This window comes from Oncorhynchus masou, unplaced genomic scaffold (assembly GCF_036934945.1).
Source record: "Oncorhynchus masou masou isolate Uvic2021 unplaced genomic scaffold, UVic_Omas_1.1 unplaced_scaffold_1374, whole genome shotgun sequence".
NCBI classification, from domain to species: Eukaryota; Metazoa; Chordata; class Actinopteri; order Salmoniformes; family Salmonidae; genus Oncorhynchus; species Oncorhynchus masou.
The window spans coordinates 138,400-164,273 of NW_027016542.1; the positions used below are offsets into that span (position 1 = coordinate 138,400).

Sequence of the window (25,874 nt, forward strand, 5' to 3'; positions counted from 1 at the left end):
ACAATACACAAGGTGCAATTTCGAAACTTGGTTGTGCATCATCAGTTTTCCTATTGTTATATGTCACTCACTGACAGTCACAGATTAGTCCATGTGTAAGGGGTGCATAACCGGTGGCAGGAAAGTCAGACGTAGGAGAGCAGAACTAGGTAATAGCCGGAGCAGTTGAATAGTAAAACGAACAGCATAAAGAATAACAAGACATGGGTACAAAACCCGTCGATCACCAGTCAGTCAACATGTGCACAAGGACTTACAATAAACAATTCCACACAAAGACATGGGGGGAACAGAGGGTTAAATACACAACACTTAATGAGGGAAATGAGAACCAGGTGTGTAGGAAAACAAGATTACCTAGTCTAGCCAGCTATCTACAGTGATCATCAGCTATCTACAGTGATCATTAGCTATCATCAGTGATTTGGGTGGGAATTCTATGTTCCTTTTTCTATGTTTTTGTATTTCTTTGTTTTGGCCGGGTATGGTTCTCAATCAGGGACAGCTGTCTATTGTGGTCTCTGATTGGGAACCATATTTAGGTAGATTTTTCCCACAGGGTTTTTGTGGGTAGTTCATTTCTGTTTAGTGTTTTGCACCTTACAGGACTGTTTCGGTTATTCCCTTTGTCACTTTGTTATAGTGTTCAGTTTTAATAAAACAAGCATGAACACTTACCAAGCTGCGCTTTGGTCCGATGATTCCTCTTCTTCAGATGATGAATACCGTTACACAATGCTCTAGCAACTGAGCCACTTGGGGACCCCCTTCCAGCATTGGGGAACATCCGGTGCCATCCCTAGGCGCATGCACAACGTCTATTTCTATGGGCACAAGCACTGTTCATGACACAAACAGTTCACACCTCTCTTGTTGGTGGAGAGAATCTTTGCACATTTAAGGCTTATTATCTCGAATTATACATATAATGTTATGGGGTTGTCAAGACTGTCCTGATCAGGTCAGGTTACAGGAGACCACAACCCTACAGATTATCTCTCACCCCCAACAGAGGAGGAGAGATCTAGGGGTCTGAAGATGTGGGGGTTTTATGACCCCTCACGCCCCTGGTAAATCTCAGGCCACAGACAAATTCCTTTGTCCTGTTACTATGGAGAGCCAGCCTCAGAACATTAAACATGAAATAAAGGGACTTTGGAACAATGGTTTCCGTCAGCCACAATGGTGGTCATGACGATAGATGGAATATGAAAATGTCATTTTTGTTTTGTTATTAAAGGTTAATAGATGACGTTATTACGAAAACATTGTAATGTGAAGAGTTTTCCTAGTATATGTTTGATGTTTATACTGTACATTGTACGTTGTATGGAAAATATCCAAATCAAAGAGAATGTTTTGGGGAAGATGAAATGTGAAGTTAGTCGTCTAAAATTGGATTTGAGTAAAATCTAGACCTTGCCTCTTAACTTGGTACGCCCAGAGAATTGCCCTGAAGGCGGTTACGCCCACTTCGACCCGAAGGGTATAAAACCTGTGAGTAAAGAACTTCCAGGGAAGACTACGTGACTCAAGCTGCAGCCATGGTCTAAAAAGTCAACGAACCCAGAACGCAACACAAGTTTGAAGACAAAGAAATCTTTTTCTACCCAAGCTACGGATGAGTAGCTGTGTCTAAGCGGATTAATTCAATCTGGACCCCCTAGCATCCAATCCCAGCGAATCGTGGTATCTAAAAGGTTTCATTCCTATGCTGTGAGCTCTGAGCTACAGAGCTGTCTGTCCTCAGAAGACCCCTTCCAGAGCAAAGGGTGAGGGAACAGACTCCTAAGCCAAAAAGGACACTGACATCGGGAGGACGATCAGAGAGGTGTTTCCAGGGAAGTGCGTCATCGAGCAGCCTGAACAGTCCACGCAGAGAATCCTCGGAGGTCCTCCCCAAGTAATTACATCATTATATTCTGACCCATAAGAGCGGCAGTTTGGGGCAAGGCTAGGGTTAGAATAGCATAGCAGACAAATTCACCCAAATTTATATTTTTCTTGTGTACTTTCTTTTTTCTCTCTCTCTTTGAAATCCCCATTGTGGGTAACATGCGCCACAGTATGTTGGCCCGTTATACTAAGTTCTAATCAATAGCCTAGACTGTGTTTTGTCGATGTGTATCTTTTATCATCATTTTAGCTTTAACTAAGATTGGTGTGGTACGAACTCATTGGTGAGACCCAGGGCCGTGCAGATTCACAGACTATACGACGTTCAGAACGAGATTGTAGAGGTAACTGGTGAATTAGCGGCTGTTGTAAAATCGATATTCTGATATTCTTTGAGTTAATTTGGGAAATAGAAACTCAATAAAAACTAGTTTTCCCATGGTGCCCCAGGTTAATGAGTTAATATTTGCTTGATTCAGTTAATCACGCAATTAGAAACTTGTAATCATTCGACGAACAACAGTCGTCACATTAACTAATACAACGTCACGACAGGTTGCAAAGAAAATGTGGCAGTTTTAAAGCAAATTTTATTGTAATGTTGAATGTGTATTTATGTGATATATCATGGCAACCCCCTATCATGGCAACCCCTATATATATATATATATATATATATATATATATATATATATATATATATATATATATATATATATATATATATATATATACATATATATACAGTATATATACAGTTGAAGTCGGAAGTTTACATACACCTTAGCCAAATACATTTAAACTCAGTTTTTCCCAATTCCTGACATTTAATCCAAGTAAAAATGCCCTGTCTTAGGTCAGTTAGAATCACCACTTAATTTTAAGAATATGGAATTTCAGATTAATAGTAGAGAGAATTATTTATTTCAGCTTTTATTTTTTTCAGTAGGTCAGAAGTTTACGTACACTCAATTAGTACTTGGTAGCATTGCCTTTAAATTGTTTACCTTGGTTCAAACGTCCCGGGTAGCCTTCCACATTTGTCCCACAATCAGTTGGGTGAATTTCGGCCCATTCCTCTTGACAGAGCTGTTGTAACTGAGTCAGGTTTGTAAGGCCTCCTTTCTCGCACACGCTTTTTCAGTTCTGCCCACAAATGTTCTATAGGATTGAGGTCAGGGCTTTGTGATGGCCACTCCAATACCTTGACTTTGTTGTCCTTAAGCGATGTTGCCACAAATTTGGAAGTATACTTGGGGTCAATGTCCATTTGGAAGACCCATTTGCAACCAAGCTTTAACTTCCTGAATGATGTCTTGATATGTTGCTTCAATATATCTGCATAATTGTCCTCCCTCGTGATGCTGCCTCCTACAGCAAAGCACCACCACAACATGATGCTGCCACCCCCACAACATGATGCTGCCACCCCCATGCTTCACGGTTGGGATGGTATTCTTCGGTTTGCAATCCTCCCCCTTTTCCTCTAAACATAGCAATGGTCATTATGGCCAAACAATTCTATTTTTGTTTCGTCAAACCAGAGGACATTTCTCCAAAAAGTACAATCTTTGTCCCCATGTGCAGTTGCAAACCGTAATCTGGCTTTTTTATGGCAGTTTTGGATCAGTGGCTTCTTCCTTACTGAGCGGCCTTTCAGGTTATGTCGATATAGGACTTGTTTTACTGTGGATATAGATACTTTTGTACCTGTTTCCTCCAGCATCTTCACATGGTCCTTTGCTGTTGTTCTGCCATTGATTTGTACTTTTCGCACCAAAGTACGTTCATCTCTAGGAGACAGACCGCGTCTCCTTCCTGAGCAGTATGACGGCTCCCAAGGATGAATCAGACTCTACAAGGTCTTGGCTGATTTCTTTTGATTTTCCCATGATGTCAAGCAAAGAGGCACTGAGTTTGAAGGTAGACCTTGGAATACATCCACAGGTACACCTCCAATTGACTCCAATGATGTCAATCAGAATCTTCTAAAGCCATGACATCATTGTGTATGTAGTGTATGTAACCTTCCTTCTTCAACTTCCTTCTTCAACTCTATATATATATATATATTTGTGTGTAACAGGGCTGAATCTCTAGACCTGCTTCCGACAGAGAGATGGATTAGAGCCAGGGACGATCCTATAAAACAACATCACTTCCTGTCGGCCCCCTCAACTCGGGGATAAGGCCCTCGCCAGCTTTCTTCTCTGAGAATATAAAACACACATGTACGCAAAGCCACTCACACAAGAACAACCACACGTTATTCATATTGACAACCATGAAAAGACGGACTTGCAAATCCACACATAGAAAGTAATATCCAGGGGGTGTGGTTGAAAAACTAGTTTTAATGACTCCAATATATATTTATACAGTTGAAGTCGGAAGTTTACATATACTTAGGTTGGAGTCATTAAAACTTGTTTTTCAACCACTCTCTCTCTCTCTCTCTCTCTCTCTCTCTCTCTCTCTCTTCTCTCTCTCTCTCTCTCTCTCTCTCTCTCTCTTTCCCACCTTTCTCTCTCTCTCTCACCTCTCTCTCTCCTCTCTCCCCCCTCTCTCTCACCTCTCTCTCTCTCTCTCTCTCTCTCTCTCTCTCTCTCTCTCTTTCCCACCTTTCTCTCTCTCACACACCTCTCTCTCTCTCCTCCCCCCCTCTCTCTCTCTCTCTTTCTCTCTCTATCTCTCTGAGCCTGCCTGGAGTTGAGAGATAAACAGCTACATTGTAATCTGTGGGTGGCACACACCTATAAAGCAGGCGATTAAGTAAACAAAAACAACAATCTTCTTATCTTTCTCTCTCCCTGTCACTCATGTGTTGACATCAGCGTGTGTCATGTGTGTGTCTCTACAGAGCAGCGCGAGCATTTGGAGAGTACCTGTCCCACACACACCCTGAGAACCAAAACGGATCAGGTCAGCATCCCTCCTTAACTGCCACCGTTTGTTCTCCCTCCTTTTTCTGTTCATTTTCCTCATGTGCTTTTCTCTCTTTTCTTTTGGAACAGCATATTTACTCTATCCTCGAATTGATATGTAAATCACTGATGGAGGAGAATGTTCCACTCTCCTATTCTCTGTCCTATCTGCTCTCTATTTCTATTTGTCTTATTCTGTAACTCCTCCATCTCTCTCTCTCCTTCTGCTTCACCTTGCAGCCCATCTCCTGTCTGACACGTTTGTGGGCCCAGACTCTGACTCCCCTGGTGGTGTCCGTCACCACAACAACAACCATCCATACCCCCACAGGGGTTCTCCAGCCCCCCTGAGTCCAGCCTGGTGAAATCCCCGCTGGGCCACCTCCAGCCCCCGCCCCCCTCCATCACCACCACCAAGACCCGCCTGTCTCTGGAGCGCAGCTTCTCAGCCGAAGAGGACCAGCAGAAGTGTGTGGAGTGTGCACTGCAGCCTGCCCGTGTCTACACTATCACCGGAGAGCACAGTATGCTGGGTAGCAACCGGGGCAGTAAGGAGAGCCTGGAGCTGGAAGTGCTGAAGGGGGCGTCGACCCTGGTCCAGCCCTCCACCTCCCCCTCCTCCACCTCCTCCCCCACCCAGCACCACCTTCGCCATGGACACCGTGGCAACACTCATCGCGACGATGGAAGCCATCGTCACGGCAACCCTGTTGCCGGCGGCAGCAGCAGCAACCACCACACCCTGGCTGTTACCGGCGGGGGTGCTGCCCACCATGGTCACCATGGCAGCCACCACCACCTGTCTCAGCAGCCCCTGTCAAGCTCGGTCAGCGCCCACAACATCCGCAGCTGGGGTGAGGGGGGAAAGGGTGGCTCGCGGGAGGACTGCAGCCTCAACATGGCCTTGGACTCTAGCGGGGCTCCATCCCGTAGCCAGGGCTCCCTGGATCTAGAGAGCTCACGCGAGGCAGGCAAGCAACACAGACTCCTTGAGAGGATGTGGAGTGTGGACCGGATGACTGGGCTGGAGAGAGGTGAGCCGGGGGAGACAGAGAGGGAGAGGCGCTGAAATCCAAAGGGGGTTGTGTGGTGAAGGGGGGGTCGATGTTAGTTGGATTGTGGCGTGGTCTGTATTTCTGACTCTTCGTCTCTCCTCTGCTCTCTCTCCCTGTGTGTCTCCCTCTCTCTGGAGTGGACTGGTGCTGTGCCCTTTGAGGTTTCCTATCGTTGCTATAAATCGTTTAAAAACATACACACTATGTGTTTGGCTGCTACTGTAACTTCCATTCATTATCTCTCTCGCCACAGAGGACAACAACTGGTACCCAAAAGAAAATATGTTCAGCTTTCAGACTGCTTCTACCACCATGCAGGCGTGAGTACCCAGGCCTCACACACATACACAGAAGCACACACACACACACACACACACACACACACACACACACACACACACACACACACACACACACACGCATATACAAACATATAATATTATCAAACAAACATACCACATAGAGGTCCAAACAGTTAGACACACATATATGTACATAGACTAGTGCACACCCACACACATTCACATACATAATATCTCCCACAACAAGCCACAGTTGTCCACAGTAAGCTAGTTACAGTGAATCAGTGTGACCTTAGGGACAGATGCTTGTGCAGGTGCTAGCCCTGCTAACAACTGAACACCTGTCTCTCTGGGAACACACTGACATCCCAGCTAGCACATTTGGTTCCTTGGAAGTTGTGGGAACGTACATTTTTCATTTCCCATTGGCTCTGGGAACTACGTTTCCTGACTGGTAAAACTGAACGTTTTTTAAACCCTCTGAGAACGGAAGTGAACATTTCACCTGATCTGGGAGCGGAAATGTTAGAAGTGGGTTCTAAGTATGTTTCACTATGGTTCCCTGACACTTTTCCTGGGAGGTTTTATTAATGTTCTGAGAACATGTTAGCTTAGTTTGGGTTAATTGTTTTAAACTCCAAGCACAGATAGGACCCATGGACATTTTTTGCTTAGGCATTATTGTGACACAGCATCAGTGAGTTTTAAACCTATGATCTTCTGTTCTTTACCCTTGGAATTAGTCCACTGCTCCTGGTGGTAAGGCGTCATAAAAAGCTGTTTATTTTAGTCTATTCAAACAGACCCCATTTCAAAGGAAACAAGCCCTCATTAAGATCAGGTGTGGACAATTAGTGGGCGCGCCAACACACCTGAACACACTTAACAAGATAGAGGATAGAGAGAGTTTTGTTATTTTAACATTACTAATGCTTTCTTGCGTTTTTTTATTGAACATGTTCTTAACGTTCTGAGACCATGATATTAAATAAAACCATGAGGAAACCTACAGACAAACGTTACACTGATTTTAATCAAAAAACACTCTGTTTGTCATAGAGGGACAAGATTAATATGAGACGAAAGGCAAGTTCCTAACACACTAGAGCTCTGTGATCAGTCCACAGTAATGGGGGCCGACGTTTTGATCAAGAGAGACCTTCAGAAAATATATACATTTTCGATAACACTAAACATACAAATATGTATTTTACAGTTATAAGGAAAGTGAAATCTTATAGTTAGTTAGACTATATTTAGAAAGCATATAAGTAATTTGAAGCCTTATACAGGTTTGTTGAATAGGATATACATCATTAAATATTTCATATTTTATCATATTTGTACTGTGTACTTGAGCTTGTATCCTCAAAAGGGACTACATCTCAGCAATGTATTCCAAAAAAACCCAGAAAGGTGAGATTTGAACTTTTCTTGGCGTATGAAGCATTACTACTTATTGTTTATGGCCCTCTCATGATAACTAATTACTTTTGGGGATTATGTAGATTACATTTTAGATTACATTCAGTTACATTTAACTGGTTTTAAATAGAACCCTGAAGAAAGCTGTATGAAACGTTATGCTGAAGTACTGAAATTCCAACAGAAGAATGTTGTTTCTTAACATTCTCTGAACTATTTGAAAACATTCCCAATTTCAAACCAAAACATGAACCAAGTTCAAACATGTAACCATGTTTGAACTTTTAGGAAATGTCCTGTTAAAGTAATGAAATACCTAAAAAATATATCCTTAAATATGCTGAGAATTTTCCAAAGTCAAGCAACTATCCTGCATGTTTCCCAGAATGTTGTGGGATGGTTGTATGCAAAATAACCATAGGACAACCACGCTCTACCAAGATCTAAGAAACATATGGTTCTCAGAACATTATGTGCTAGATGGGATGTCACTGGGACTCAACATCCAGAAAAAAGCTAAAATATTATCTCTCTCTCTCTCTCTCTCTCTCTCTCTCTCTCTCTCTCTCTCTCTCTCTCTCTCTTTCATAATGCTTCCTCTCTCCTTTAATACACACACGTTGTAATAGTCATGACCTATAGGATGTTAATGTCTTTCTCTCTCTTTCTCTTTCATGCACTTCTTTCTCTGACCCACTGCAGGATATCGTGAGTATCTTTGACCTGTTGAATCGAGCTTCCCTCCCGCTCCTAAACCCCCTTAACCCTATGACCTTTAACTCCGTGACCTGTTACCCTTCCCTGGGCTGAGTGTTTCCCTGGGCTGAGTGCTCTACCAACAGTGAAACCATGTCCTAACCCACTACAACCCAGACATAGCCGTTGTAGTTAGCTGAACCCCTATGCAAAACAAACCCATGCCACTGACTGAAACCTTCACTAATCCACTGCAACTGACTGCAACTGAGCCTTTAGCCAACCCCAAAACCAAGCCATGGAAAAGGGTTTCTGTGCGCTGAGCCGTCCTGAGGCCTGTCACTGCAGCTAAACTTTGCTCTAATCCACACTGCAAGAAGACCCTGGGGCGACTGGCACAGACAGACAGCTAATAACCCATACCCAGCCGCAAGATGCAGACTGATCTGGCTGCTGCACTGTTCTCCCTCACCTCTGGCTGCTTGATACCTCCAACTAACCCACATGATCAACTCTTCAGCTAAACCCCAGCTGGCCCTAACTTCTGACGCTAACCTCCTTAACTAACTCAAACAAAGAGCCAGCATCCCAAATCCCCATGAGGCAAACCTAGCCGTTACAGCTACATGCCCCAGAGTACTGTGGCTAAACCCTGCCAATACCCCCCGCCTCCCCTCCTCTTCCTCTTGCGCTACATCTCTCACCTCGTGCTAAGCCAGCATTCTCCCTCTCATCCTTTCATTCTGTGCCACGTCCCGGCAGGGCTTTCCGGGGATTTGTGCAGAGAAAGAGGAGAGAGAGGGAGCTGGATTCGGCTGAAGTCATCCAGAGGTACCTACTGTGTTCCTGGCTGGTCAGGGTGTGCTGCTGTGCTGCTGTGCTCCAGTACTTGCTGACTCCCCATCCATTATCAATAGAATAGATGTAGACTCCCAGGAGGGGTAGAAAATAGCATGAGGCACCATGACGTTATTACTATAAGTGAGAGAAAAAACTAAATTGTAATATTGGGATGCAGACTCTATGCAATACATTTAAACTCTATATCTGCCATGGTATCCTTTATTTTTCTTAAGCTCACAACCATATATGTATGGTGTATATATTTTTTTCAACATAGATTTGTTTAGGACTACCTAGAAACTAGAAACACTCTGTGTGACCCTGATTTAGCCCACTGCAGTAAAAGCTTCACCCTAATTTGCTCCAGGGGCGTTGAACACATTTCACTGCACCTATCCAGTGTATGTGACAATGAAACATATCTCTCATTTATTCCATTCCAGCCATTACAATGAGCCCATCCTCCTATAGCTCCTCACACCAACCTCCTCTGGTGAGGTTGTACAATAGTATGGAACCTGGCTAGCTCAGCGCTAACGTAGCTAAAAACTCACGATGAGCTTGGCTACTGTATATGAGGCATAGTTAGCGATGCAAACCAGGCTAACTGGACAGATGACTTTGGGAGTGAACCCATTACCCTGGCAGAGTCAGTCAGATGGGCAGACGGATGAACGGACAGATGTTTTCCCACAATGCCAGGCTGCTGCAGTAAAAGGTCACTGTGGCACGAAGCTAATTAATGGAGGAGCAACACACCCCCATCCCCTCTGTCTTGACATGAAGAGGTGGAGAGAAAGATAGAGAGATGGAGAGGAGGAGAGGTAGAAGGAGAGGGAGTAGGAGCAGAGAGGAGATGGGGAAGAGAGGGAGGATACGAGATAGGGAGATTGAGGGAACGTGAGGTGGGAAGAGGAGAGTGGAGAGATGGGAAAAGAGAGGGAGGACCAGGGTGTGCATTGGAGCAGCCTTCAGCACACAAGACTCCCAATCAGAATATACACAGAGGGAGAGAGAATGAGGGAGAAAAGGATAGATAGCGCCGGAGGAGCATCGGCTCGGCCCTCAGCGCGTGAGTAGCATAGAGAGATAGATGAAGGGAGAGGACAGAGGTAGAGAGAGGACAGAGGTAGAGAGAGGACAGAGGTAGAGAGAGGACAGAGGTAGAGAGAGGACAGAGGTAGAGAGAGGACAGAGGTAGAGAGAGGAGAGAGGTAGAGAGAGGACAGAGGTAGAGAGAGGACAGAGGTAGAGTGAGGACAGAGGTAGAGTGAGGACAGAGGTAGAGAGAGGACAGAGGTAGGGAGAGGACAGAGGTAGAGAGAGGACAGAGGTAGAGAGAGGACAGAGGTAGAGAGAGGAGAGAGGTAGAGAGAGGACAGAGGTAGAGAGAGGACAGAGGTAGAGTGAGGACAGAGGTAGAGTGAGGACAGAGGTAGAGTGAGGACAGAGGTAGAGAGAGGACAGAGGTAGAGAGAGGACAGAGGTAGAGAGAGGACAGAGGTAGAGTGAGGACAGAGGTAGAGTGAGGACAGAGGTAGAGAGAGGACAGAGGTAGAGAGAGGACAGAGGTAGAGAGAGGACAGAGGTAGAGAGAGGACAGAGGTAGAGAGAGGACAGAGGGAGGACAGAGGTAGAGAGAGGAGAGAGGTAGAGAGAGGACAGAGGTAGAGAGAGGACAGAGGTAGAGTGAGGACAGAGGTAGAGTGAGGACAGAGGTAGAGTGAGGACAGAGGTAGAGTGAGGACAGAGGTAGAGAGAGGACAGAGGTAGAGAGAGGACAGGGGTAGAGAGAGGACAGAGGTAGAGAGAGGAGAGAGGTAGAGAGAGGACAGAGGTAGAGAGAGGACAGAGGTAGAGAGAGGACAGAGGTAGAGAGAGGACAGAGGTAGAGAGAGGACAGAGGTAGAGAGAGGAGAGAGGTAGAGAGAGGACAGAGGTAGAGTGAGGACAGAGGTAGAGAGAGGACAGAGGTAGAGAGAGGACAGAGGTAGAGAGAGGACAGAGGTAGAGAGAGGACAGAGGTAGAGAGAGGACAGAGGAAGGAGAGAGGACAGAGGGAGGAGAGAGGACAGAGGTAGAGAGAGGACAGAGGTATATAGAGGACAGAGGTAGAGAGAGGAGAGAGGTAGAGAGAGGACAGAGGTATATAGAGGACAGAGGTAGATAGAGGACAGAGGGAGGAGAGAGGACAGAGGTAGATAGAGGACAGAGGTATATAGAGGACAGAGGTAGAGAGAGGACAGAGGGAGGAGGGAGGACAGAGGTAGAGAGAGGACAGAGGTAGAGAGAGGACAGAGGTATATAGAGGACAGAGGGAGGAGAGAGGACAGAGGTAGAGAGAGGACAGAGGGAGGAGGGAGGACAGAGGTAGATAGAGGACAGAGGTAGATAGAGGACAGAGGTAGAGTGAGGACAGAGGTAGAGAGAGGACAGAGGTAGAGAGAGGACAGAGGTAGAGAGAGGACAGAGGTAGATAGAGGACAGAGGTAGAGAGAGGACAGAGGGAGGAGAGAGGACAGAGGGAGGAGAGAGGACAGAGGTAGAGAGAGGACAGAGGGAGGAGGGAGGACAGAGGGAGGAGAGAGGACAGAGGTAGATAGAGGACAGAGGTAGAGAGAGGACAGAGGTAGATAGAGGACAGAGGTAGAGAGAGGACAGAGGTAGAGAGAGGACAGAGGGAGGAGAGAGGACAGAGGGAGGAGAGAGGACAGAGGGAGGAGAGAGGACAGAGGTAGAGAGAGGACAGAGGGAGGAGAGAGGACAGAGGGAGGAGAGAGGACAGAGGTAGAGAGAGGACAGAGGGAGGACAGAGGGAGGAGGGAGGACAGAGGTAGAGAGAGGACAGAGGTAGAGAGAGGACAGAGGTATATAGAGGACAGAGGGAGGAGAGAGGACAGAGGTAGAGAGAGGACAGAGGGAGGAGGGAGGACAGAGGTAGATAGAGGACAGAGGTAGATAGAGGACAGAGGTAGAGTGAGGACAGAGGTAGAGAGAGGACAGAGGTAGAGAGAGGACAGAGGTAGAGAGAGGACAGAGGTAGATAGAGGACAGAGGTAGAGAGAGGACAGAGGGAGGAGAGAGGACAGAGGGAGGAGAGAGGACAGAGGTAGAGAGAGGACAGAGGGAGGAGGGAGGACAGAGGGAGGAGAGAGGACAGAGGTAGATAGAGGACAGAGGTAGAGAGAGGACAGAGGTAGATAGAGGACAGAGGTAGAGAGAGGACAGAGGTAGAGAGAGGACAGAGGGAGGAGAGAGGACAGAGGGAGGAAAGAGGACAGAGGTAGAGAGAGGACAGAGGTAGAGAGAGGACAGAGGGAGGAGAGAGGACATAGGGAGGAGAGAGGACAGAGGTAGAGAGAGGACAGAGGGAGGAGAGAGGACAGAGGGAGGAGAGAGGACAGAGGGAGGAGAGAGGACAGAGGGAGGAGAGAGGACAGAGGTAGAGAGAGGACAGAGGGAGGAGAGAGGACAGAGGGAGGAGAGAGGACAGAGGTAGAGAGAGGACAGAGGGAGGAGGGAGGACAGAGGTAGAGAGAGGAGAGAGGTAGAGAGAGGACAGAGGTAGAGAGAGGACAGAGGTAGATAGAGGACAGAGGGAGGAGAGAGGACAGAGGGAGGAGAGAGGACAGAGGGAGGAGAGAGGACAGAGGTATATAGAGGACAGAGGTAGAGAGAGGACAGAGGGAGGAGGGAGGACAGAGGTAGAGAGAGGACAGAGGTAGAGAGAGGACAGAGGTATATAGAGGACAGAGGGAGGAGAGAGGACAGAGGTAGAGAGAGGACAGAGGGAGGAGGGAGGACAGAGGTATATAGAGGACAGAGGTAGAGAGAGGACAGAGGTATATAGAGGACAGAGGTAGATAGAGGACAGAGGGAGGAGAGCCGGTGACTCATCCCCAGCTGGCTGAGTGGGCGGAGGGGTGTTTTCTCCTTCTCTTTCATCCTCTCATTAGCCGACGACCTGCTGCATGTCTCTTCTGTGGGCATGCAGAGAAAAAGAGGAGAGCTGGTATCTGTTCTCCATTCTATCAGCTCACACTCACACCATCCGTCACGCAACGATAGTGATGAGGCTTGCTCTTTTTTAGGGTTGAGGGGTTAGGGAATGTTTGAAAAAGCACTGTTTTAAACACAATACAAAACTAGTCTGATCCCTCTCTCTCTCTCTCTCTCTTTCTCTCTCTCTCTCTCTCTCTCTCTCTCTCTCTCTCTCTCTCTCTCTCTCTCTCTCTCTCTCTCTCTCTCTCTCTCTCTCTCTCTCTCTCTCTCTCTCTCTCTCTCTCTCTCTCTCTCTCTCTCTCTCTCTCTCTCTCTCCCTGTCATCCTCATGTCTCACAATTCTCCACCCATACGCGGTAGCTATGTTTGACCCTATCTTCATTAGACATGTTGTTGTCCTGGTGAACAATCACAAGGCATTCTGAAGAGATGAAGGGAGGAGAGGAAATGTTTATATATTAGAAATGAGCTATTATACAGAATGAATGGCATGAATAAGGAACGACAGGCTGACAGTTAAGAGGGGGAAACAACGAGAGCACACAATGATATTGGTTGTTAGTGAAATGTCACTCAAAGCTATGAAGAGGCGTAACACTTTAAGCTGGTCCATGAAGAAGGCTTCTGTATTTTTCTCTTTGATCTAGGCCAGCTATTCCCCAAACTGGGGTACGCGTCGGGGGTACGTGTCGGGGGTACGCGTCGGGGGTACGTCAAATAAGTGAGGCCCGCCTCCATAGAGACACATACCAGCTCTACTGGTAGTACTGCTACTACCAGCAGTACTACACCTGCACCTGTCGACAACACACGCTGTTCTGCTTCCACAAACACATCCAATGCCAGCATCAGTAATTCTACATTTGTTGTTAGCCCAGCTAGCATGGTCAGTTGTGAATCTGATGCAGCTGAAGAGCTACTGCCCCCTTACCCAGGGAACGCACCGAATAACAGACAGGGACGTTGGACCATCGAAAAGCCGCAAATATGATGAGAACTGCATTGATTTGGGGTTCACTTATATTGGGAGTAGTGCCTTTCCTCAGCCACAGTGTGTTATATGTGCAAAAGTACGATCTCACAACTCAATGAAACCTTCACTCTTGCACAGACATTTATCAACAAAACATGACAATTAGAACAATAAGCCACAGGAGTTTTTTGAGCGAGAATTCAGACTTTCGAGTAGTAAGACGTATAAACGCAACAGAAACCATTAATAAGAAGGGGCTAAAAGCATCTAGAATGGTGAGCTACCGAGTGTCTAGGACAGGCAAGCCCCATTCTATTGTGGAGGGTTTCATTCTTCCTGCTGCCATGGATATGGCTGGGACAGTGCTGAGGAAAAGGCCAACAAAAACTATACATCAGTGACATGGCAGGAGATGTTTGGAAACAATTACTGCTTCACATACAAGCCAATGAATTTTATGCGTTACAGCTGGATGAGTCAACAGACGTGGCGGGCCTGGCACAGCTCCTGGTATATGTCTGTTACGTTTATGGGGGGTCAACTAAGGAAGACATCCTCTTCTGCAAACCACTGGAAACCAGGACAGCATGAGAGGATATTTTTAAAGTACTGGACATGTTTGTGACATTAAATGGACTTTGGTGGTCAAGATGTTTTGGTATCTGTACTGATGGCAGAAAAGCCATGCCAGGGAGACATAGTGGAGTGTTAACGGGCATGCAAGCAGTTGCTCCTGAAGCCACTTGGGTCACTGCAGCATCCACCGAGAGGCTCTTGGGTTCACTGCAGCATCCACCGAGAGGCTCTTGGGTACACTGCAGCATCCACCCAGAGGCTCTTGGGTACACTGCAGCATCCACCGAGAGGCTCTTGGGTACACTGCAGCATCCACCGAGAGGCTCTTGGGTTCACTGCAGCATCCACCCAGAGGCTCTTGGGTACACTGCAGCATCCACCGAGAGGCTCTTGGGTACACTGCAGCATCCACCGAGAGGCTCTTGGGTTCACTGCAGCATCCACCGAGAGGCTCTTGGGTACACTGCAGCATCCACCGAGAGGCTCTTGGGTTCACTGCAGCATCCACCGAGAGGCTCTTGGGTACACTGCAGCATCCACCCAGAGGCTCTTGGGTACACTGCAGCTTCCACCGAGAGGCTCTTGGGTTCACTGCAGCATCCACCGAGAGGCTCTTGGGTACACTGCAGCATCCACCGAAAGGCTCTTGGGTCACTGCAGCATCCACCGAGAGGCTCTTGGGTACACTGCAGCATCCACCGAGAGGCTCTTGGGTACACTGCAGCATCCACCGAGAGGCTCTTGGGTACAGTGCAGCATCCACCGAGAGGCTCTTGGGTACACTGCAGCATCCACCGAGAGGCTCTTGGGTACACTGCAGCATCCACCGAGAGGCTCTTGGGTACACTGCAGCTTCCACCGAGAGGCTCTTGGGTACACTGCAGCATCCACCGAGAGGCTATTGGGTACAGTGCAGCATCCACCCAGAGGCTCTTGGGTACACTGCAGCATCCATCCAGAGGCTCTTGGGTACACTGCAGCTTCCACCGAGAGGCTCTTGGGTACACTGCAGCATCCACCGAGAGGCTCTTGGGTACAGTGCAGCATCCACCGAGAGGCTCTTGGGTACACTGCAGCATCCACCGAGAGGCTCTTGGGTACACTGCAGCATCCACCGAGAGGCTCTTGGGTACACTGCAGCATCCACTGAGAGGCTCTTGAGTACACTGCAGCATCCACCGAGAGGCTCTTGGGTACACTGCAGCATCCACCGCACAGTGCAGCATCCACATCGAGAGGCTCTTGGGTACAGTGCAGCATCCACCGAGAGGCTCTTGGGTACACTGCAGCATCCCCCGAGAGGCTCTTGGGTACAGTGCAGCATCCACCCAGAGGCTCTTGGGTACACTGCAGCATCCACCGAGAGGCTCTTGGGTACACTGCAGCATCCACTGAGAGGCTCTTGGGTACACTGCAGCATCCACCGAGAGGCTCTTGGGTACACTGCAGCATCCACCGAGAGGCTCTTGGGTACAGTGCAGCATCCACCGAGAGGCTCTTGAGTACACTGCAGCATCCACCGAGAGGCTCTTGCTGCCTAGGGAATGCCTGACAGCTTGAAAGACGTTTTGGACACTACAGTGAAAATGCTTAACTTTGTTAAAGCAAGGCCCCTGAACTCTTGTGTATTTTCTGTACTATGCAATGATATGGGCAGCGACCATGTAACGCTTTTACAACATACAGAAGTGCGCTGGTTATCAAGGGGCAAAGTATTGACACGTTTTTTAAAATTGAGAGACGGGCTTAAAGTTTTCTTTACTGACCATCATTTTCCCTTGTCTGACCATTGGCATGATGATGAGTTTCTAACACGATTGGCCTGGGTGATGTTTTTTCTCACCTGAATTATCTGAGTCTAGGACTACAGGGACTCTTTGCAACTATATTCAATGTGTGGGACATAATTGAGGCTATGAATCAGAAGTTGGAGTTCTTCTCTGTCTGCATTAACAAGGCCAACACACAGGTATTTCCATCATTCTATGATTTCTTGTGTGCAAATGAACTCAAGCTTATGGACAATGTCAAATGTGATATATTGAAGCACCTGAGTGAGTTGGGTGCGCAATTACGCAGGTACTTTCCCGAAGCGCATGACACAAACAACTGGATTCGTTATCCCTTTCATGCCCTGCCTCCAGTCCACTTACCGATATCTGAACAAGAGAGCCTCATCAAAATTTCAACAAGCGGTTCTGTGAAAATTGAATTTAATCAGAAGCCACTTCCAGATTTCTGTATTAGGCTGCGCTCAGAGTATCCTGCCTTGGCAAATCGCTCTGTTAAGACACTGATGCCCTTTGCAACCACGTACCTAATGTGAGAGTGGATTCTTGGCCCTCACTAGCATGTAAACTCAAAATACAGGCACAGACTGTGTGTGGAAAATGATTTTAGACTGAGACTCTCTCCAATACAACCGAACATTGCAGAGTTATGAGCACCCTTTCAAGCACACCCTTCTCATTAACCTGTGGTGAGTTATTCCCAATTTTCGATAAACAAATAAGGTTTTATATGTAAGATGGCTAAATAAAAAGCAAAATTATTGATTATTATTATATTATTATCTGTGCCCTGGTCCTATAAGAGCTCTTTGTCACTTGCCTTGAGCAGGGTTGTAACAAAAACTCACACTCATTCTTATGTTTAATAAATGTATTGTAATGTGTGTGTGTGTGTGTGTGTGTGTGTGTGTGTGTGTGTGTGTGTGTGTGTGTTGTGTGTGTGTGTGTGTGTGTGTGTGTGTGTGTGTGTGTGTGTGTGTGTGTGTGTGTGTGTGTGGCAGGCTTACAATGATGGCAAAAAACACCATTTGAGAGTGCGCTGCCCCTGGTGCAAGAGGGGGTACGCAGGTAGCTGGAGGTTGAATGTTTGTAGGGGTACGGGACTATAAAATGTTTGGAAACCACTGATCTAGGCTACTGGTTCAAACATCTCTAGTCAGAAACATCTGACAAATGGCAGTGGTGTTACATGTAGCAGCAGGTACATATATACGGTTATGTAGCAACAGGTACATATATACGGTTATGTAGCAACAGGTACATATATACGGTTATGTAGCAACAGGTACATATATATGTTATGTAGCAGCAGGTAGATATATACGGTTATGTAGCAACAGGTACATATATATGTTATGTAGCAGCAGGTAGATATATACGGTTATGTAGCAACAGGTACATATATACGGTTATGTAGCAGCAGGTACATATATACGGTTATGTAGCAGCAGGTAGATATATACGTTATGTAGCAGCAGGTAGATATATACGTTATGTAGCAGCAGGTAGATATATATGTTATGTAGCAGCAGGTAGATATATACAGTTATGTAGCAGCAGGTAGATATATACGTTATGTAGCAGCAGGTAGATATATACGTTATGTAGCAGCAGGTAGATATACGGTTATGTAGCAACAGGTACATATATACGGTTATGTAGCAACAGGTACATATATATGGTTATGTAGCAACAGGTACATATATACGGTTATGTAGCAACAGGTACATATATACGGTTATGTAGCAACAGGTACATATATACGGTTATGTAGCAACAGGTACATATATACGGTTATGTAGCAACAGGTACATATATATGTTATGTAGCAACGGGTACATATATACGGTTATGGAGCAGCAGGTACATATATACGGTTATGTAGCAACAGGTACATATATAAAGTTATGTAGCAGGAGGTAGATATATACGTTATGTAGCAGCAGGTAGATATATATGTTATGTAGCAGCAGGTAGATATATACGTTATGTAGCAGCAGGTAGCTATATACGTTATGTAGCAGCAGGTAGATTTATACGTAATGTAGCAGCAGGTAGATATATATGTTATGTAGCAGCAGGTAGATATATACAGTTATGTAGCAGCAGGTAGATATATACAGTTATTTAGCAGCAGATACATATATATGGTTATGTAGCAGCAGGTAGATATATACAGTTATTTAGCAGCAGATACATATATATGGTTATGTAGCAGCAGGTAGATATATATGTTATGTAGCAGCAGGTAGATATATACAGTTATTTAGCAGCAGATACATATATATGGTTATGTAGCAGCAGGTAGATATATATGTTATGTAGCAGCAGGTAGATATATACGTTATGTAGCAGCAGGTAGATATATACAGTTATTTAGCAGCAGATACATATATATGGTTATGTAGCAGCAGGTAGATATATATGTTATGTAGCAGCAGGTAGATATATACAGTTATGTAGCAACAGGTACATATATATGTTATGTAGCAGCAGGTATATATATTCAGTTATGTAGCAGCAGGTACATATATATGGTTATGTAGCAGCAGGTAGATATATACAGTTATGTAGCAACAGGTACATATATATGTTATGTAGCAGCAGGTAGATATATATGTTATGTAGCAGCAGGTAGATATATACAGTTATGTAGCAACAGGTACATATATATGTTATGTAGCAGCAGGTAGATATATACACAGTTATATAGCAACAGGTAGATATATACGTTATGTAGCAGCAGGTAGATATATACAGTTATGTAGCAGCAGGTAGATATATACAGTTATGTAGCAACAGGTAGATATATACGTTATGTAGCAGCAGGTAGATATATACAGTTATATAGCAGCAGGTAGATATATACAGTTATGTAGCAACAGGTACATATATATGGTTATGTAGCAGCAGTTGAATGGTCCAATGTTACTTAATAAAACACTCATCTGACCGACCTAAATTATTAAATAATTTCTTAAATCTTTAATGTAAAAATTTTTTTTGCATGTCTCTGTCACACTTTTTATCTTATTGTGTACGTCACAAATGGCACCTTATTCCCTACATATGTACTACACTACTTTCCACAGTGCTCTGGTCAAAAGAAGTACACTATGTAGGGTGCCATTTGGGGCACATACACTCTCTTTCCCTTATTAACTCACTTCCTCCTCTAAATGATTCTTCCCTTCTTTTCCTCCTCCTCCTCCTCCCTCTCTCCCCATCTCCATCTCCTCCCTCTCCCTCCTCCTCCTCCTCCTCCTCCTCCTCCTCCTCCCTCTCTCCCCATCTCCATCTCCTCCTCCTCCTCCTCCTCCTCCCTCTCCCCATCTCCATCTCCTCCCCCTCCTCCTCCCCATCCTCCTCCTCCTCCCTCTCTCTCCATCTTCTCCTCCCCCTCCTCCTCCTCCTCCTCCTCCTCCTCCTCCTCCTCCTCCTCCCCCCCCCCTCCTCCTCCTCCTCCTCCTCTTCCATCTCCTCCCCCTCCTCCTCCTCCTCCATCTCCTCCCCCTCCCCCTCCTCCTCCTCCTCCCCCCCCTCCTCCTCCTCCTCCCCCTCTCCCCATCTCCATCTCCTCCTCCTCCACCTCCTCCCTCTCCTCCCCATCTCCATCCTCCTCCCCCTCCTCCTCCCCCCCCCTCCCTCCCCCCTCCCCCCCTCCCCTCCTCCTCCTCCTTCCTCTCTCTCCATCTCCTCCCCCCCCTCCACCTCCTCCTCCCTCCCCATCTCCATCTCCTCCCTCCTCCTCCTCCTCCTCCTCCACCTCCTCCCTCTCTCCCCATCTCCATCTCCTCCCCCTCCCCCCCCCTCCCCCTCCTCCTCCCCCCCTCCTCCCTCCCCCTCCCCCTCCCTCCTCCTCCTCCTCCTTCCTCTCTCCTCCATCTCCTCCTCTCCCCCTCCACCTCCTCCTCCTCCCCTCCCTCCCCATCTCCATCTCCTCCTCCTCCCCTCCTCCACCTCCCTCCTCCTCCCTCCTCCTCCTCCTCCCTCTCTCCCCATCTCCATCTCCTCCTCCTCCACATCTCCTCCCTCTCTCCCCATCTCCATCTCCTCCCCCTCCTCCCCCTCCCCTCCTCCTCCCCCTCCCCCCCTCCCCCCCCTCCTCCTCCTCCTCCTCCTTCCTCTCTCTCTCTCTCCATCTCCTCCTCCTCCTCCCTCTCTCCCCATCTCCATCTCCTCATGCCCAATCTGCCCACAGGAACTTCCGGAAGCATCTTAGAATGGTGGGCAGCAGGAGAATGAAGGCCCAGAGTGAGTCACAGTGTTACTGTGTGCTGTGTTTTCTCCCAACATGTCCTCCCCCCATCAGTGGTTTTGTGTCTTGTTGTCTTTGTGTTTATGCATGGCCCTGTGTGTGATGTGCGCTATCTCTATGTATATTGGTGTGTGGCATGCCGTTGTGCACCGATGAGTGTGTGTGTGTGTGTTGGCACACGTTTGATGAACCTACAGTGTGTGTGTTATTGCTGGTGTTGAGGCATAATCGATTCTGGATATGCTAATCGTTAAGCTAATGAATTAAATATCTCCCCAGTCTCTCATTGGTGAGGCTGCGATTGTTGCACCTAGCTAAACTCATCCACCCAGGGATGGTGTGTGTGTGTGTGTGTGTGTGTGTGTGTGTGTGTGTGTGTGTGTGTGTGTGTGTGTGTGTGTGTGTGTGTGTGTGTGTGTCTGTGTGTGTCTGTGTGTGTCTGTGTGTGTGTCTGTGTGTGTGTGTGTGAGCATACATGTGCGTGTGAGCATATGTGTGTGTACATGCTTGTGTGTGTGTACAATGAACCGTGTGTTGGGTGTTCAGGGTGTGTGTGTTCAGGGTGTGTGTGTGTGTGTTAAGGGTGTATGTGTTCAGGGTGTGTCTGTTCAGGGTGTGTCTGTTCATGGTGTGTGTGTTCAGGGTGTGTGTGTTCAGGGTGTGTGTATGGTGCATGGGTGTGTGACTTTCTCTCCCCACCTTCACTAGCATTTGCCGAGCGTAGAGCGAAGAGTTTCAACCGCTCCTGGAGTGACCCTACCCCTGTCAAGAATGACTCTTCACATGACACCAGAAACAGTGAGTCAATACAGTCACACACATTAATAGACACACTCACTAAAACACACACAAACAGGCACAAACATTACTATACACACTTACCACGTTTAACTCTGTACCATTTATTCCATTCCAGCCATTCAGGGATGCAAACTAGTCACCTTTCGGCAAAATTCGCCGTTTTGAATCCAAAATAGGTGTCCTATGTGATTCATGTAGATCTAATGAGAAATGTTTGAAAAGTCTTTCCCTCTTTCTCAATACAGTGGATAAAAGGGGTATGCCAGGTGTACTCTCTGCCTGAAAGAGATCCATTATGCCAACAAAGGGTATCATGCTCTGCTGGCACATTGTAGAACAGATGTTCACGGGCAGAAAGTGTACAATGTAATAATGTGCTGTGTAGCCCACAGATATTGTTTTTGTTGTGTTGAACTTGACAGTAACACGTATGTGTGAGTGAGGGTGATTGTCTTTTTTTTTTACTCATTGAATGTTATTTTTGCACACATGTAGCCTTGTGGCCAATATAATAGAGCAAAAATAGAATGCCTGTTTGTTTAATTATATTTCTACTTACAGATGTCTTTTCCCCAAGTGCAATATTTGTGTGTGGTCACAAGCATTCTATTATAGATGCTGTCATGGTAACAAGTGTTCTATTATAAAGGCTGTCATGGTAACAAGTGTTCTATTATAAAGGCTGTCATTTTAACAAGCGTTCTATTATGAAGGCTGTCATGGTAACAAGTGTTCTATTATAAAGGCTGTCATGGTAACAAGAGTTTTATTATAAAGGCTGTCATGGTAACAAGAGTTTAATTATAAAGGCTGTCATGGTAACAAGTGTTCTATTATAAAGTCTGTCATGGTAACACTCATTCTATTATAAAGGCTGTCATGGTAACAAGCGTTCCATTATAAAGGCTGTCATGGTAACAAACATTCTATTATAAAGGCTGTCATGGTAACACGCGTTCTATTATAAAGGCTGTCATGGTAACAAGCATTCTATTATAAAGGCTGTCATGGTAACAAGCGTTCTATTATAAAGGCTGTCATGGTAACACGCGTTCTATTATAAAGGCTGTCATGGTAACAAGCATTCTATTATAAAGGCTGTCATGGTAACAAGCATTCTATTATAAACGCTGTCATGGTAACAAGCATTCTATTATAATTGCTGTCATGGTAACAAGCATTCTATTATAATTGCTGTCATGGTAACAAGCATTCTATTATAAAGGCTGTCATGGTAACAAGATTTCTATTATAAATGCTGTCATGGCTAACTGTAATATTAGTGTGGTTTTTCTCAAGATTTGAGTGTAGTAAAGTCTAGGCAACAATTAACATTGGATTGCTTTCTTTCATTTTTTTTTTAGGTTGACATGAACCACTTTTAATTTTACACACATACTTATCATGTAGATCATATTCTTTGTTGTTTAATTAGTTTAAACCTGCATTTCCTCATAGCAGGGATTTATTGCATGTTTCAGTGCAACAAAAAAAAGTGTCACCTTTTTGGACTCTCAGCAGTTTGCATCCCTGGCCATGACAATGAGCCCATCCTCCTTTAGCTCCTCCCACCAGCCTCCACTGATACACACACACACTCACATACAGGCACGCACACAGACAAACACACTTATACACTCACACACAAATACAAGTATGCTGAAGCATTTATGGTAAAATACACACACACACTAATCGGCTGTCCCTGCTGTTGACTCTGACCCTGTCTGTCTGTCTCCTTCTGACCGTGGGTATGTCTCCAAATTTGTGATGCTCTCTCTCTTTCTCTGTGAGTATTTGTCTCAAATGGTCTTGGAGTGTGTGAAGCGTCGGTCTGGGAGTGTGTGAAGCGCCAGTCTTGGAGTGTGTGAAGCGTCGGTCTGGGAGTGTGTGAAGCGTCGGTCTAGGAGTGTGTGAAGCGTCGGTCTGGGAGTGTGTGAAGCGTCGGTCTAGGAGTGTGTGAAGCGTCGGTCTAGGAGTGTGTGAAGCGTCGGTCTGGGAGTGTGTGAAGCGTCGGTCTGGGAGTGTGTGAAGCGTCGGTCTAGGAGTGTGTGAAGCGTCGGTCTGGGAGTGTGTGAAGCGCCAGCCTGGGAGTGTGTGAAGCGTCGGTCTGGGAGTCTGTGAAGCGTCGGTCTGGGAGTGTGTGAAGCGCCAGTCTGGGAGTGTGTGAAGCATCGGTCTGGGAGTGTGTGAAGCGTCAGTCTGAGAGTGTGTGTGTATACGCACTTTATGTTTATATGTCTGCATGTCCTTTTCTCTGTAGTCTCTTGAATGTTTTTCAATGTTTGTGTGTTTGTTTCTGTTTTTCCATCTCCTTTGTGCCTTGAAACGTTCTTCTTCTCTGACAGCCCAGTGTTGTTTTCCTAATGATTGGCACAAGCTGTTGATCTACCCTGTCACCTTTCCCATTCTCTTTTTTACCTCTGCTTTCCTCTTTGACTAGACAATTTTCCTTTATTTTTTTCTACTTCCACCTATTCCTCTGGATGGTTGTTATCCTCTGTCACTTCACCTCTGTCTTTCTTTGTCCCTCACTGTCACTTTATACTACCATCTTTCTCTCTCCCTGTCACTCTCTCCCTCCCTCCATCTGCCTTTCTCTCTCCCTGCCACTCTCTCTCTCTCCCTCCCTCCATCTGCCTTTCTCTCTCCCTGCCACTCTCTCTCCCCCTCCATCTGCTTTTCTCTCTCCCTGCCACTCTCTCTCTCCCTCCATCTGCCTTTCTCTCTCCCTGCCTCTCTCTCTCCCACCATCTGCTTTTCTCTCTCCCTGCCACTCTCTCTCCCCCTCCATCTGCTTTTCTCTCTCCCTGCCACTCTCTCTCCCCCTCCATCTGCTTTTCTCTCTCCCTGCCACTCTCTCTCTCCCTCCATCTGCCTTTCTCTCTCCCTGCCACTCTCTCTCCCCCTCCATCTGCTTTTCTCTCTCCCTGCCACTCTCTCTCTCCCTCCATCTGCCTTTCTCTCTCCCTGCCACTCTCTCTCCCTCCATCTGCCTTTTCTCTCCCTGCCACTCTCTCTCCCCCTCCATCTGCTTTCTCTCTCCCTGCCACTCTCTCTCCCCCTCCATCTGCTTTTTCTCTCCCTGCCACTCTCTCTCCCCCTCCATCTGCTTTTCTCTCTCCCTGCCACTCTCTCTCCCTTCATCTGCCTTTCTCTCTCCCTGCCACTCTCTCTCTCCCCTCCATCTGCTTTCTCTCCCCTGCCACTCTCTCTCTCCCTCCATCTGCCTTTCTCTCTCCCAGCCACTCTCTCTCCCCCTCCATCTGCTTTTCTCTCTCCCTGCCACTCTCTCTCTCCCTCCATCTGCCTTTCTCTCTCATTGCCGCGCTCTCCCCCTCCATCTGCTTTTCTCTCTCCCTGCCACTCTCTCTCCCCCTCCATCTGCTTTTCTCTCTCCCTGCCACTCTCTCTCCCTCCATCTGCCTTTTCTCTCCCTGCCACTCTCTCTCCCCTCCATCTGCTTTTCTCTCTCCCTGCCACTCTCTCTCTCCCTCCATCTGCCTTTCTCTCTCCCTGCCACTCTCTCTCCCTCCATCTGCTTTTCTCTCTCCCTGCCACTCTCTCTCCCTCCATCTGCCTTTCTCTCTCCCTGCCACTCTCTCTCCCTCCATCTGCCTTTCTCTCTCCCTGCCGCTCTCTCTCTCCCTCCATCTGCCTTTCTCTCTCCCTGCTGCTCTCTCTCCCTCCATCTGCCTTTCTCTCTCCCTGCCACTCTCTCTCCCTCCATCTGCCTTTCTCTCTCCCAGCCACTCTCTCTCCCCCTCCATCTGCCTTTCTCATTCTTTCTCTATTATTCCATTGCTTGCTTTCTCTCTGTCCATCTCTTCCCCTCCTCTACCACCCCCTCTCTTACTCCATGTCTCCCCTCTTCTCATCCAATCTTTCTCCCGTCTCCTCCCCTGCTCTCTCTCTAACGGTGTGCCTGCTCTCTTTGTTGGGGGATAGGTGGGGACCTGCCAGCCTCATGTGGGACTCTGGATGAGGGGGAGCGTGAGGACCTAGACTGGGAGGAGGAGAGGGAGATGGAGAGACTGGCCTGTGAGGGAGATGACTTCATCCCACCCAAAATTATGGTGAGGAACTAGGGTTGAACAATTCTTCTAACTTTCCCAAAGTTCCCAGGTTTACCCAAAGAGGACTGGCTGCATGTGAGCATGTTTACTGTGTTGGAATGTCACGGCTGTCATGATTCTTTAAGATATGAATGAAAATAGGAGATTGACAAGAAGCTAACAGCCTACAGGAGAGGCAGCAGAATCTGGAGGATGCTCATCTTCTGTCAGGTGATACAGGGAGAAAGTAGAGAGAGAAAGAAAGGGGAAGAGAGAGA

General features: G+C 46.8%; 1 pseudogene; it reads left to right on the forward strand.

Moving 5' to 3' along the window:
- LOC135538681 (NMDA receptor synaptonuclear signaling and neuronal migration factor-like) overlaps positions 1-25,827 on the forward strand; it is a 39,058-nt pseudogene extending 13,231 nt beyond the window's left edge.
- Positions 25,828-25,874: the final 47 nt, after the last annotated feature.